Genomic DNA, 15,324 nt, shown 5'->3' with positions numbered 1-15,324 from the left:
TCTCTATCTGCTCCTCCATTTTAGTCGCTGAAGCTTCCACATCAGGATGAAAAGTGTGTTCATCAACGTCGATTCCTTCCGATTCCATGGCTTCCCTTAGTCTTCTTTGTAGCTCGGATTTATTGCAAGTAGTATTGCAAACTGGTCTTTATTTAGATTACTTTGGGAGTCCTTCACAATTATACTTCACTTCACAACTAATAGCATGTTTAAATCAAACTGATTAGTTATTACTCAGCTCGCGCTGCTTTTATACTATCTGTTGCCTCGTCCGTATATTTCTCCAAAGGTCTAGACGTTTCACCTTCTAGAACTGTTGTATCTCCTGCATGGTAATTAAGTTATATGTATGTGTATACGTCAGTAAGAACTTGTTTAGTTTAGTACAGACACTTATGTTTAAATTACAGAGACCAGCTAAATTAAGCTATGGATTACATTAGCAAAGAGAGTTTATATTATTACAGACTAGATTTTTTAGTTTAAGTTGAAAAGCGCATTTTTAGTCCGAGAAATCAATATCCAAACATTTGAAAAACAATTGATTTCTGATAAAAAATAAAAAAAAAATGTAAGGCGCGATAACCTCCGAAGAGATCTAAGGCCGAGCTTCTTTTCCAATTTGCGTCGTGCTCCTCTTGATTTTCCCTACAAATTAGCCGGACGGGACCTACATGTTTTATGCCGACTCCGAACGGCATCTGCAAGGCAGATGAGTTTTCACTGAGAGCTTTTCATGGCAGAAATACACTCGGAGCGCTGCCGAGGGGCGACCCCGCTTAGAAAAATTTTCTTCTAATTGAAAAACCTTATTCCTAAAATTTTTGATGTCGCGTTGCCCGGGGTGCGAACCCAGGGCATACGGTGTGACAGGCGCAGCACGCTACCATCACACCACGGTGGCAATATGATAAGAAGAATGAAGTGGCCGCAGCAGTTTACCATACGTCACAGTGTGACACTTACTTATATTAAGGAAGAGACGGTTCTTGACGCACCAGCTATAAAGCTTATTCATCTCAGATTGAAGAACAACGACATCATTATAATAATCTTGAGATCCTAAGCATAAAGAAGAAATTTGATAGATAAAAAGCAAGAACTAATGTCATGAATGAACAAGATAAATAGTAAAGGGCCATTCATTCATATTTAGTCTGATTAATTGTAAAATTTGTGGACTAACAAATAAATAAATAAAATAAAAAAATACTACCCTGGGGCACTTCAGAGGTGGCCCAAAATGGTTTCGAGTAAGCACCGCCAATATTTACAACATTACTTCTGTTGTGCAAGTAAGATTCAATCCACTGTTGAAACGTAGAGTGGAACCCGTAGCAAGCTAATTTCGCAATTAAAATTTTATGAGAAATTTTATCGAATGCCTTGGAGAAATCTAAGTATATTGTATCAACCTGAAAACCCCGCCTAAATGCCGTGTAACAATCCTCAGAAAAGACAGCGATGTTCGTTATCGTGGATCTAGCCGGGGAAAAAACATGTTGATTGGCGCAAACCAGGTGTTTATCACTAAAATAAAGCTTGTCTTTGACAACATATTCAAAAAGCTTCGAAGTTGTGGACAGTTTAGAAATAGGTCTGTAATTAGAACAGTTACTTTTGTTACCAGACTTAAATATAGGAGAAACGGAGGCTTGCTTCCAGTCATCAATAAAAATACCCGATGCCAATGATTTATTGAATATAAAAGGACAATTTCTTTATAGAATAACTGAAAGATTGTGAACATCAGTTCTGGAGGAATTTTTAAGTTTTATAATGAGAGAAAGCGACCCAAAATTATTAACGGAGGGAGAATTAATTAACATTGTCTGTGTCTTCCAAAGTTAAATCATTATTTGTGATAAAGTTTGCCGAGAAGAAATCTGCAAAGAGATTAGCAGCCTCAGTAACAGAGTTGGTAATAACATTATTGTATACTGATTTCGGTATGCTAGATACGCTCTTCATGGAGTTTATGTAATTCCAGAAGTTCTTCGGATGGTTCTTGATGTTCACCTCAAAATTTCTAACGTACTTAGCATACAAAGACTTATTAAGATTGTTAAAATTTTTCTTATAAAGAGTATACAAATCATAAAATCGTCGCTGATTAGTAATTTTATATTTTTTAAAGAACTTGTTTCTCAAATTTTCGAGATGATTGGGCTCACTATTGTGCCAATTTTTTTTTATATAACTGCACGATTTTTTCACAAATCTTATGAATTTGATTTTAAAATACATTGAAATAATTTCCATCTTCAATTTCGTCAAACATTGCATCCCAATCAATCCCACCTAAGGCAGAATTTAAATGATTAAAATCACAGCGTCGAAAATTGAACCATATTTTCATATTTGATGTAGGAATACAGAAATACTCCACGAACTCAATTACAAGCATTAAGGGTAGGTGATGCAAGTTTGGTGGCGAAATTGAAGACGCAGGTTGAGATAACAAAACTAATATTGTTAGTTACAAAAATTAAATCAAGAGTGCGATGTAAGGAATTATGTATGGAAACTATTAATTTGAGATAAACCCACCCCTCCAACATGTTCAATAATATACGATTCATAAGAGCTATTAATGTTAATAAGAGTTAAATAGAGATTGTTTTCAAGAGAGATCCAGCTAACATTACTTAAATTAAAATCCCTAAGTACACAGAGCTAACCGATCCTACACATAGCTACGTTTCACACATACTTCGCTTAAGATTTAAGATATTATTTACATGGGCCTAATAAATACTTTCTGGACTGGACGGCGGAATGTATGAAGCACAAATGAGCAGTTGACCCAAAGAGCCATGAATCCGCACACAAAGTTGATGAAGACGCGTGTCACTATTTAATATATATAAGATTTAAGATATTAGATTTAAGACATTATTTACATGGGCCTTATAAATACTTTCTGGACTGGACGGCGGAATGCATGAAGCACAAATGAGCAGTTGACCCAAAGAGCCATGACTCCGCACACAAAGTTGATGAAGACGCGTATCACTATTTAATATATATAAGATTTAAGATATTATTTACATGGGCCTTATAAATACTTTCTGGACTGGGCGGCGGAATGTATGAAGCACAAATGAGCAGTTGACCCAAACAGCCATGAATCCGCACACAAAGTTCATGAAGACGCGTGTCACTACTATCAGTTAAATATAATAAGCGAGGCCTGAGGACCGATCCGGGCGGCAATCAGCACACCACCTCCTCTATTTAAGCCAGTCTTTGTTGCATCTCTATCCTTACGGAAAAAATGATAACGCATAGGATCAAAAAATTCAGCATCTAAGAAATTACTTTTTGGCCAAGTCTCGATGATGACAAATCATAATCCAACAAAGAACTAAATATGCGCACATTTTCGGTCTTCTAAGGCCAGAACCATTTTGAAAAAAGATGTTGATATATTTGCATGGCATGTGATTGACACTATGTACTAATTCCGCTGTTGTAGTTTTGGGTTCCTTATGGAAAAAAACGGAAGTGGCAGATCGTCACATTGACTGGCCACAACTCAGGCTTCAGAACTTTACCAAAGTGCAATTCATCGACTCCGACTCCTTAGTAAGCTTGAAACACTGCAGTTGATGCTTATTTAGATTAGTATGTTTAACCACATACTGAATAATATCGTCAGGTGTGACCGAGTGTAAAAAACTTCGGCTGATGACTACATGTGTGTGTGTGAGATATCTCGAGATATGAAGATCTGCACTTCGAACTGCTGGTTATAGTGCTGATTTTATTGAAAACGGCGTCTACAGACCACAACCACAATAAAGCAAAGCTTGACGACAATCGTAGCCAAGCATTGGCTTCTTAATTACTTTGAAAGCGGCAGCCACCAATATAAATTACAGCAAACAGTAGCGAAAAATTTAGAAAAAATATTAATTATGTTTAAAAAACGCCCAAAAGAATGATTTTAGCTTTTTATTCTCTGTTATATACTTCTATTTTAGTTTCTATTGACAAAATAAAAAGGACGCTACTCACTGTCGCTTCCCAAAAAGAATTAGGTTTAATCTGGCTACAACGGCTTTCACGATTGATTGTCGTACTGCTCTGTCGCGCCGAAAATAACGACACTCATAAGAACATGTGTAAAAATAATATGACAGATGTGGCGGCTACACCGCCGTCGTGAATGTAATCAGCTCTTATGTGTGCATATACATAAGTTTGGCTGCTTACTGTATTTGTTGTTGTTGGTTATTTACTAACAGCATAGTGACAATATGTTCACGAATATGATCAGAAAATGACGTGAAAAGCAGTCAAATATTACTCTAAATGATTAAAGTTCAATTTTACAAAAAGTGGATCTTAATACACGAATAACGGATACAACTGAATCTAAAATTGATCTCATATATTCAAATTCTGAAGAAATAAAGTGTAAATCTTTGCAAGCACACAGAATTTCTGATCATGAAACAATAATGTTCAATGTTCATATATCTAAATCGTATAAGATGAGAGTGATTAAGAAAATAATTGCTTGGGATAAATATAGTAATGACAGTTTATTAAACCTACTCAGGTCCTTTAATTTTACTTTCAATGAAAATTTATTAATAGATGATAAAGTTGAACTAGTGAACCACATTTTAACGCAAGCGATGGAAAATTTAACCTATGAAAAACAAGTACATATAAAACTAATGAATAAGTGGTACGATAGAGAACTTGCACAAATAAATAAACATATGCTATACAGACAGGACTGTCGGAAGAATACAAAAATATTAATAAAATGTATAAAAACCTAGTTAAAATAAAGAAAATTAAATACATGGAAAATAAAGTTATAATGAATGAAAACAACGCCAAAGATATGTGGAAGTACTTTAAATCGACGGTCTGCTTGGCGCGGATAACGATGGTATTAATAAAGTGGTAATCGATGGTATATTGGTAGAAGATGAACTTGCCTTGGCAAATGGCCTTAACAAATTTTTTATAAATAGTGTGATAGATAAATAACAATATAGAATATTTCGATATAGCACTCAGCGGTAGTCAAGCCAATTCTGAATTTAAGTTTCCTAATATAACGACTGATGAAGTTATAAAAATCCTGCAAGAGTTTAAATACAAAATTGGTGGCAGGAACATTCTGTCGGATGGCGTAGTGAAGGACTCTATAGTGTATACAGGGTTTTTTTATGCCAAAATAATTAATAGCAGTTTGGAAGATGGTATTTTACCAGAAAAGTGGAAAATGTCAACGGTGATTCCAGTTGAAAAAATTAAAAAGACAATACAGCCAGAAGAGCTTAGACCCATAAACACCATACCAAGTGACGCTAAAATCCTTGAAGTTTATGTTAATAATCAATTGGTAAAATATCTATACTCAAACAAAATACTTGTCAAACAACAGTCGGGTTTTAGGAAAAAACATTCGTGTTAAACAGCTCTTAACTTTGTGATATCGGAGTGGAAACATGATCTAAATAATAAGAAGGTGGTGATTGCTGTCTTTCTTGACCTTAAAAGAGCCTTCGAAACGGTAGATAAGGAAATCCTTATCAAGAAACTCCAACAAATTGGTATTAAAGACATAGAGCTTGCTTGGTTCCGCAGTTATTTAAAACATAGGAAACAGCGAACAGTTATAAAAACAGCGATATCTGATATATTGGAAGTGCCCATAGGCTTACCACAAGGCTGTTGTTGTTGTTGTTGTTGTTGTAGCAATTAGGTCACTCCCCGAAGGCTTTGGGGAGTGTTATCGATGTGATGGTCCTTTGTTGGATACAGATCCGATACGCTCCGGTAACAGCACCATTAAGGGGGATTCAAGGGGTTGTGTAGCGCAATATATAGCTTCTCCAACCCAATTGTCAACCTCACCTTCGAGCGGCGAATCCCGTTTCACTAACAGACGAGGCTCTGGCGACCCCAAGCTCCTCATGGAACTTGGGGGTGGGGAGGGAGGGAGGAATGGCCTGAAAGTTTAATGTGGGCATATAAATCGTTCCCGAGATGGTCGGGCCAGCACCTTAATGGTGCTGTGTTACCGGAGCGTATCGGATCTGTATCCGGGGTTGGAGAAGCTATATATTGCGCTACACAACCCCTTGAATCCCTTACCACAAGGCTCGGTCCTAGCACCAATATTGTTCCTAATATATATAAATGATATAGTTAATGCGATACAAGACTGTGATATCAAACTATTTGCGGATGATGCATTGTTGTTTTTGTTGTTGTAGCGATAAGGTTGCTCCCCGAAGGCTTTGGGGAGTGTTATCGATGTGATGGTCCTTTGCCGGATACAGATCCGGTACGCTCCGGCACCACAGCACCATTAAGGTGCTAGCCCGACCATCTCGGGAACGATTTATGTGGCCACATTAAACCTTCAGGTCATTCCCTCCCTCTCCACCCCCAAGTTCCATGAGGAACTTGGGGTCGCCAGAGCCTCTTCTGTTAGTGAAACATGATTCGCCGCGGATAGGTGAGGTTGACAATTGGGTTTGGAGAAGCTATATATTGCGCTGGCAACCTGAAGGGTTGCGCTACCCAGCCCCTTGAATCTGGTATTTTAGTCGCCTCTTACGACAGGCATACCTACCGCGGGTACATTCTGATCCCCCAACCCGCTGGGGTCGGATGATGCATTACTTATGATCAGTGATAATAATATTACTACTGCGGTATTAAAAATGCAAAATGATCTCAACAATTTATACACATGGCTATGTGCGAATAGGCTAAAGCTTAATATAAACAAAACCAAATCTATGGTCATAACAAGAAAAAATATTAATGATGAGGACTTAAGTGGGCTAAAAATAAATAATGAAACCATACAAAAAGTTAATAGCATAAAATATTTATACTAGGTTAAAACACACACCAAATTGGCAATTTATACTATTTGGGCAATTTATTACGCAATTTGTCATATAATAAATTGTAATAATAAATTGCCAATTTAAAAAAAATTGCGTAATAAATTGTTTCAAACTGCAAATGCAACATTGTAAAGTGTGTTTATTGAGTATATTTAAACGTCAGTTACGCATGGCTAAACTATATGGTTGGCTCATCTCATCAGCTGATTTTATGTCTTTCATTTCACTGGAGTAGGGATTGTCAAAAGAAGATGGCAAACTCAATATGAAATCAAAACATCGAACACATTTTCTTACAACACACAAAAATTTCAAAGTTTTTTGTTTTCATTCCATTTCATTCACCTAGAAATGTGCGTGTAGAGATGAGCCAACCAGCTATCAAATTACTATTGTGCAAACTAAATCGAGTTGTATGAACAGCACTCAATTCAAATCGAAATTTCCTAAATTTATTTTTCTGTTTGAACATAGTATTTTTGCGTTCAAACAGAAAAATAAATTTAGGAAATTTCGATTTGAATTGAGTGCTGTTCATACAACTCGATTTAGTTTGCACAATAGTAATTTGATAGCTGGTTGGCTCATCTCTACACGCACATTTCTAGGTGAATGAAATGGAATGAAAACAAAAAACTTTGAAATTTTTGTGTGTTGTAAGAAAATGTGTTCGATGTTTTGATTTCATATTGAGTTTGCCATCTTCTTTTGACAATCCCTACTCCAGTGAAATGAAAGACATAAAATCAGCTGATGAGATGAGCCAACCATATAGTTTAGCCATGCGTAACTGACGTTTAAATATACTCAATAAACACACTTTACAATGTTGCATTTGCAGTTTGAAACAATTTATTACGCAATTTACTAATTAGGGATTATAATTGATAACAAACTTAAATTTGAAGAACATTTAAACTACACAGTTACGATAGTCGCGAAAAAGATTGGTGTTGTGCAGAGATCTACCAAGTATTTACAAGAAAAATATAAAATAATTATTTATAAATCTATTATTGAACCACATTTTGTGTATTGCCCATCGATATTATTCATAATAGCGGACAAAGAAATTGATAAGCTACAAAAGCTTCAAAATAGATGTATGAGGTTTATTCTTAAAAAACGTAGAGATGCTAGAACGGCTAATATGTTAAAAAAGTTGAACTGGTTGGGTGTCAAGCAAAAAATTTATTTTCATACTATGAAATTGATATTTCATATAAAACATGGAAATCTACCTGAATATTTAAGTAGTAACGTAGTTCTAGTGGAGCAAACACACAATATAAATACTAGAAATAGACATAATTTTAAATTGCCATTTTTTCAAACAGAAATAGATAAGCAAAACATTTTTTACAAAGACCTAAAGGGTTACAACGAGCTCCCATTGGAAATTAAAAACTACAATGAAATCTTAGTTTTTAAGGCAAAATTATATGAATTTTGTAAAACTCTACCTATAAGATAGAATAGTACTATTTGTACCTTGAATTAGGCTTTAAGCCGTAATAAATAAATAACTAACTAACATACATAAATTATAATAAATAAAAATCGTTTCGAAATATGAATCATAGATGATTATTCAAGAATAATCACATTTAGGCTACATTTTTCTGCCGACGATACATTAATTTTCGAATAGAAAATACTTTTAAATTTTACCGTTTTTTACCCCAAGATCTGAATATTTTTTTATCAAAATTTTCAAAAAATACTGGCTGGGATATCTTTCCAATAACGTATAAAACGTTATCGTGTATCTAGATCTGAAGCTATTAATAGTTCTGGGATTCGAACTTCGAACTTTTGACCCTTTGTATCCTTCTTATTCTACGTTCACATAAACAATGTTTAGTGTTTTCCCTGGTTACTCTATCGATTTTTTTTTTTTACCGAAACGGTGCGTACTCTTTACTTATTCAGCGGTAACTGATTTTTCAGCATTCCATTTGTCTTCTTTATGTGGAGTATTTTCGCTTCATTGTATTGATGATGTTCTTGAGACATAAGACAACCTTAGGCAGTTCTGAGCGCAATGTTTTGTCAGACTGACTGAATAAGTCCTTACGAGCGGTTCTTTATCTTTGACCCAAGCGCTGTTACTAGCCATCGACTTGGATGCCAAATATGGTCGACATTGGCTATGCCCACATTGTAAATAAGGTCGACGAAAAGTTGGTGGGTGACAGTGTCAGATTTCGCGAGGTGAAAAATCTGCTGCTATTATTGTGCAGTCATCGGCGTTAGACCCAATGGTAACTCCTTTTGTGGAGATAGGACACCACCCTGTGCCCTCTTCTTTAATTCTTCTGGGATTCCATGTAATGTTCTTGAGTTGCACCGATGCCTGGGAGGAAGGGTGGACCATTCCAGTAATGTGAATTGATTGACTGTATTAATGGATTTTGATAAGCCTAGCACTACGAGTACTGTTCTATGGTGTTGTTTTTGATTCAGTCCACAATTTATCTCTGCGTGTATGGCATTTAGCGCGGTGTTCGTGCTATGTAACTTTCTAACCCCATGCTAATGATTGGAAAGCCGCAGCTTTGCGGTGGATTAGGAAATATAACGGCTTTAGGTGTCTTGGCTACTGGCGATAGGGTAGATATTGGAGGATATGAGTCTCCTACGTAAGGTGGTTTCTCAGGCTTAATAGTGGGACACCCTTCCATTTTGTAGTGAGGAAAGTGGACGGAGACTGGTTTGAGACAACCGCCAACCTTTGCCGTTCAACTTATTTCTTTGAAGACAAATATCGTGGAGTTGTTTCAAAAAGATGAACTTATATACCTACATACCTGTTGTGAGTTTATACAAGTTACTAAGGTTAATTAGTTATAAAATAATAAGATATTCCGCAATGTAGATAATATTTTGAAGTGACATTGATTTACATTGGACATTGGATGTTATGACGTTGGCATTGTTTGTTTCAGTGCTGTGCGATAAAAAATGTACATACCTCATGTACGTAAACATATAATACTTTGTATATGCATACATATTTATGTATTTAAGTATACAATTTGCGCTATTTATTTTAAAAACATTTTCATCTACACATGATCATATATAGTTAGCCGGCTTTTAGACACATTTAATTTTCTCTCCGCTTTAAAGTACCACGCTCTAGACAGTTTATTTTATTATTACACTTTATAGCTTTTTACAATCATTTCCCTTTGCTTGGCACGTCCTTATCAAAGTTTAGTTGTACGCCCCTAACTGCAACTAGCGATGACGAAGACAAACTTTCGTGTGTAATAAAAGTTTTTTCATGAATTGCACTTTCAAAATCACAACAATCATTTTACATTGTTTTAATTGCAATAAGGTATACAAAATTTTATCCGCCCTGATGTATTAAACATTACTTTAATTTATAAGATTACAGCATTGATTGAAACGACCCCAATCGTGAATGCGACGCGACTTCTTTAAGCTCAAAAAAATTTCAATTATTTTCAGCGACTCAAATCGCATTTTCGTTTAAAATGGGCGTAGCAAAAAAGATTCGTATTCATAGCTTACGTATACTTGTAGAGCTTTATAAATAATACGGCATTAATTATCACTATGTTATGTGTTTTAAGTTAAACTTATTTCTTCACACAACTGAACACAGCTCTACTAGTGAAAATGAAAATTTTTATTGATTTTTCCTTACGTTGACTTTTCCACAATTTTTTTTGATTGTCGCTTTTTCTCTGCAGTGCTGCCACTGCCAGATTAAATCTTGCTTCTTCTTCCTACAGTTTTCACAATAGACCGGCGTAGAAATATAAGTGATGCCAACTCTTGGGCTTTTAATAAACTCAGTTATATCATTAAGCTGCAGACATTGGTGCTTTATAGGTAACCGTATCGGTAACCTTATAACAGCTGATTCGACCAATCTTATGAGAATCAATGCAATCGATTATTGGTGCCGCTAAGGTCGTAACCGTATCGTAGCCAACCAATTGGGTTTTGGTTTACCGTCGTAACGATAAACAGCTGATTACGTTATACTGTTTTCACACAGAAACTTAATGATCTCATTTCACCTGCTAATGAAATCGTAAATTTTTTGCTTTCACACAGAAGTAACTGCTCGATTAGTATTAAGAATGAGACAGACAATCATGGCGGAACGATACAAGGTGGGAGCATGGTGACATACCTACAAACAAACAAAATTCCATGTACTTGTAAATTCGATGGACAAATGTCAAAATCGTACTGCGCCGGTAGTTGATGTATCAAATCAAATAAAAAAGGTTATAATCAGCTGTTCGATGCGGCCACCTTGTATCGTTCCGCCATGCAGACAATGACATTTGCTTTGACAAATGACATTTTTAAGGACTGAACACACCAAAAACTAAGAAGCGGAAACGGAAGTGGAACGCTGCCAACAGAGTTGCATTGTGCTTTTGACTTCATTAGGCATTCGATTAGCTACTAATGAAATAATAATAGATTCGAATTTTGTAGGGAAGATTGAGCTCAATAAGCGTCTTAATGTAGAAAATTGCCTTTATTATTCAATAAGCCGTCTGTGTGAAAATAGTATTAGGGATACGACTACAGCGAGACGACAAGCGGCACCAATGACTGCAGCTTTAAACATTATAGGGCCGTTCCATTGGTTTATCGAGCTCTGGCTCTGGCTCAAATCTCATTGGAATTATCTGGATCAACTTTATGAGAACTGGCAGCACTAATATAAAACATCTGTTTTGTTGAAAATAAGAAGAAACGTACACAAAATTTTAAGATACTGATAGAGGCCCCTATTATGAGCATCTTTCGATCTTCGATCTTCGTTGGCTATCGAACATCGAAAATCGAATTAGAAGTTGGTATTATGACACCTCATCTCTGTCGAAATTTTCGTTGTGTACCGAATTTTGTAGCGAATAGAAATTTGTTGTCGACGCTGTATCGAATAGAAAAAGAATTGTTTAAAATGTAAGTTTTTTGTATTTATGTTCTAATTTTTTACTACCTAGTAGTAATTTTAAACTATTTGAATTAATTTTATATAGGTCCAAGGTCGTGAGTACAAAACAACAGCTTGAAAGACTGGTTTCAATTATGGAAAAAAATTCCCATATAGCAAAATTAACTTGCACAAAGGTTCAGGTGACAAAAAAGTGGGATGATATAACAGTGGAGCTGAACTGTTTAGGACCACCAGTAAGAACGACGAAAAAGTGGATTAAGGTGAACTAAAGAACCACAGAAAGAAGTCAATTCTGTATAATACAACTTTATTTTTGTCGTCTCAGGTGTGGGCTGACATGAAGTCAAAAACAAAAAAAAAATGTCGGAGAACATAGTGGAATACAGTGCAACTGGTGGTGGACCAAACAGGTTAAATATCTTTACGCATTCAGAAGAGTCTATAACGGGTTTGTTAAGTCTTCAGGCCAGTGTAGATCCACCTGGACAAGAGCATGGCCTTAGTACTAATGCGAATGAAGAATGTGAAGATATGATTGTGGAGCGATTATATAGTGATAACTTGGAATCGGATGAGAATTTGGAAGTAAGTGGACAAAGTGGTGCACCTGATGAGGAGAGGCCACGAAAAGCAAATCGAAAAAGTGCAGCAAAAACGATAGGCTCAAACTATTGCAAGAGCAGACAGCAAAACAAAAAAATGTTTAAGAAGAGATGCTGAAAACATTGGAAGAGATCAAAAAAAGTGCTCTTGAGACAGAAAAGTATGCGAAGAGAACGTATAGCTTGGAGTACTATTATTATATACGTGATTTTTTTAAATTGAAACAGGAAAAGCTGGAGTTGTATAAAAGCCAAATAAAAAAATAAGGCCATCACAAATGTATGCTTTAAGTGCTGAACAATACCTGATTTTTTTTTTTTTTAACATACATATGAAACTGATGTGATATTTTTTATACCAAATTTATAATAAAATTTAAGACTGTATTATGAAAACTGAAAATCTTTAGCTTCTAAGAACCATAATGAATTTACCAAATATTTTTTTATATATATACATGTATATGAATTTTTTATTTCAATAAAATGAAGTATTTACAAAACTCGCAATATTTAGTTTCTGATTTCTTCTGCTTCCGAGTTGGTTGTGAATTCAATTTCGGCGAATGGGATATCATGGTCGTCATCTTCATTAGATAACTCTTCTACAGATATTTGTATTGTGCAAAGCCGCACACAAGTTTATAATTTGTATTGCTTTTTCTGGTGTGTAGTGAAGGGCTCTTGCCTGTTCCAAATGTGATTTCAAGGCCGACATATTGAACACACAAGAATCATGTGTTGCTCCCGGATATTTTGCATTTATGTATCGTATAGTCATAGAATGGTCACAAACCTAAAAAATATTTGTATAAAAATGTAAACTTATGTATTTACAACCTGAAACTAATATCAAAATGGTATACTTACAATCATAGCATTAATGCTGTAGAATCCTTTTCTGTTGTAATATAAATTCTGTAATTCTTTTTTGGGAGCAACAATTTTAATGTCTGTGCCATCAACACAGCCAATAATCCCTGGAATTCTGCTAATATTATAGAAATGCAACTTTGATTGATGTAGCCCAGCCTCCTCATAATTGAATTTTATCCATCCTTCACAAATAAAATTTTCCAAGACATTCAACACCTCTGTTAGAACCACAGACACATTCGGCTGGGCAAGTACGAATGCATTTTCGTTTCCAATGCTCAGTTGGTAGGATCCCCGAGCACAAAATCGGAGAACTGTTGCCTATTTTAGAATATTAGGAATATGCTTGGCTCTTGTACATTGCTGAAGCAGTTCATCTGTACTGGACAACAAGTCCATGAACGCTTCTTTGGACAGTCTGAAGTTTTGAATAAATCTATAAACAAAACTTATAGTTTCAACAATTTAACAACTTATTTAGAAAGCTACACTTACGTGGTGGAATTCATTTTCAATGTATTTGAAGCATCCCTCATGCGTCTTCTACTTCTGGCTAGCTTCAGTAAGCTTTTCTCTTCATCTGACGAATCATCAAACCACAATTCCGTCGTAGTCATACTTATATTTTCAATATTTGCATTTAATAACTAGTTCTGCTTTTGTCTATTTATTTTATTTTATTTGACAGCTGAAGGAAATGTGCTATTGTGAACTTTTGAATTTATCGAAATTCACAATAATGCTTGCCTTCATCGAACGTGCGTCATAATACCGAATGAAAATTCGTTCGATCAGCTCTTTCGACCACAGTCGAAGATCACAAGATGCTCATAATAGGGGCCAGAATTATTAACATTTAAATAGTTTCGCACGTAAGCAAACTATTTATTTTCCTTACATCATCTTCAAGTTGTTTACTCTTTCAGTGTTTTTGCTTTTAAATATGGCGAATTCTTTTATGTATACACAAATGTACACATATTTAGTTCAGTGCTACAATGGCTCAACTATATGGTTGGCTCATCTCACCAGCTGATTTTATTTTTTTCATTTCACTGTAGTAGAGATTGTCAGAAGGAGATGGCAAACTTAAAATGAAACCAACGAATTTACAACATTTTCTTACTACATACAAATGCTGCTAAGTTTTATGATTTCATTCCATTCCATTCGTCTAACAGCAACACTCTGATTTTGGCAATGTGAACAAATGTATGTTGTTGCTGTAGAGATGAACCAACCATAGAGTTGAGCCATGAGTGCTACCAACTCAAAAGTGGTTAGCTGTCAAAAAATCTACTACAGAAAACGAAACGAACAGAACTGCTATACGGATCAGAAATTGAACCAGATAAATATCAGGATCACAACGTTGTTGTTTTTTTCTTTTATTTAACCCTATACGATACATTGCGATCGATCAATGGTGCCTTAACCTAAAAATTGTGAAAATTTCATAAAAATGAATGAAACGCAAAAAATTACAAACATATTCCACAAAAAATAAGTCTCTTAGTCATAACGTATCCAAAGCAATGAATAAAATCTACAAAAAAATTTTAATTCACCAACTCAAATATTTTTAGATTATGGATATGGCGCAAAACCAAAAACCATGGTTGGCTACGATACGGCTTCGACCTTAGCGTTACGATATGGCACCAATAATCGATTACATTGATTCCCATAATGTTGGTCGAATCAGCTGTTATAAGGCTACCGATAACGCACCATTGTCTGCAGCTTAAAGCCGGAGTCATTGGTGCCGTATGTCGTATCGCTGTATCCGTATCCCTAACGTAATCAGCTGTTTATCGTTACGACGGTAAACCAAAACCCAATTGGTTGGCTACGATACGGTTACGACCTTAGCGGCACCAATAATCGATTGCATTGATTCTTATAAGGTTGGTCAAATCACCTGTTATAAGGTTACCGATACGGTTACCGATAAAGCACCAATGTCTCCAGCTTAAAGCATATATAAATAATTTGT

General features: G+C 35.4%; 1 protein-coding gene across 4 annotated transcripts in view; it reads right to left on the bottom strand.

Moving 5' to 3' along the window:
* Nucleotides 1–10,648, bottom strand: part of AP-2alpha (adaptor protein complex 2, subunit alpha) — a 78,662-nt gene extending 68,014 nt beyond the window's left edge. For 2 of the 4 annotated variants that reach the window (XR_010949760.1, XM_067767004.1), the window contains exon 1: nucleotides 10,434–10,570. The gene's annotated coding sequence lies outside the window, so the exon portion shown is untranslated. Of the gene's footprint in view, nucleotides 1–9,864; nucleotides 10,352–10,433 lie in introns of those variants that run through there. The other 2 variants (XM_067767005.1, XM_067767006.1) reach the window with 2 other exon arrangements.
* Between the last annotated feature and the right edge of the window lie 4,676 nt (nucleotides 10,649–15,324).

Source organism: Eurosta solidaginis, chromosome 2 (assembly GCF_040869045.1).
Source record: "Eurosta solidaginis isolate ZX-2024a chromosome 2, ASM4086904v1, whole genome shotgun sequence".
Taxonomy (NCBI): Eukaryota; Metazoa; Arthropoda; class Insecta; order Diptera; family Tephritidae; genus Eurosta; species Eurosta solidaginis.
The sequence above is the reverse complement of the archived record's forward strand: the minus strand, read 5'-3'. Positions and strand labels throughout refer to the sequence as shown.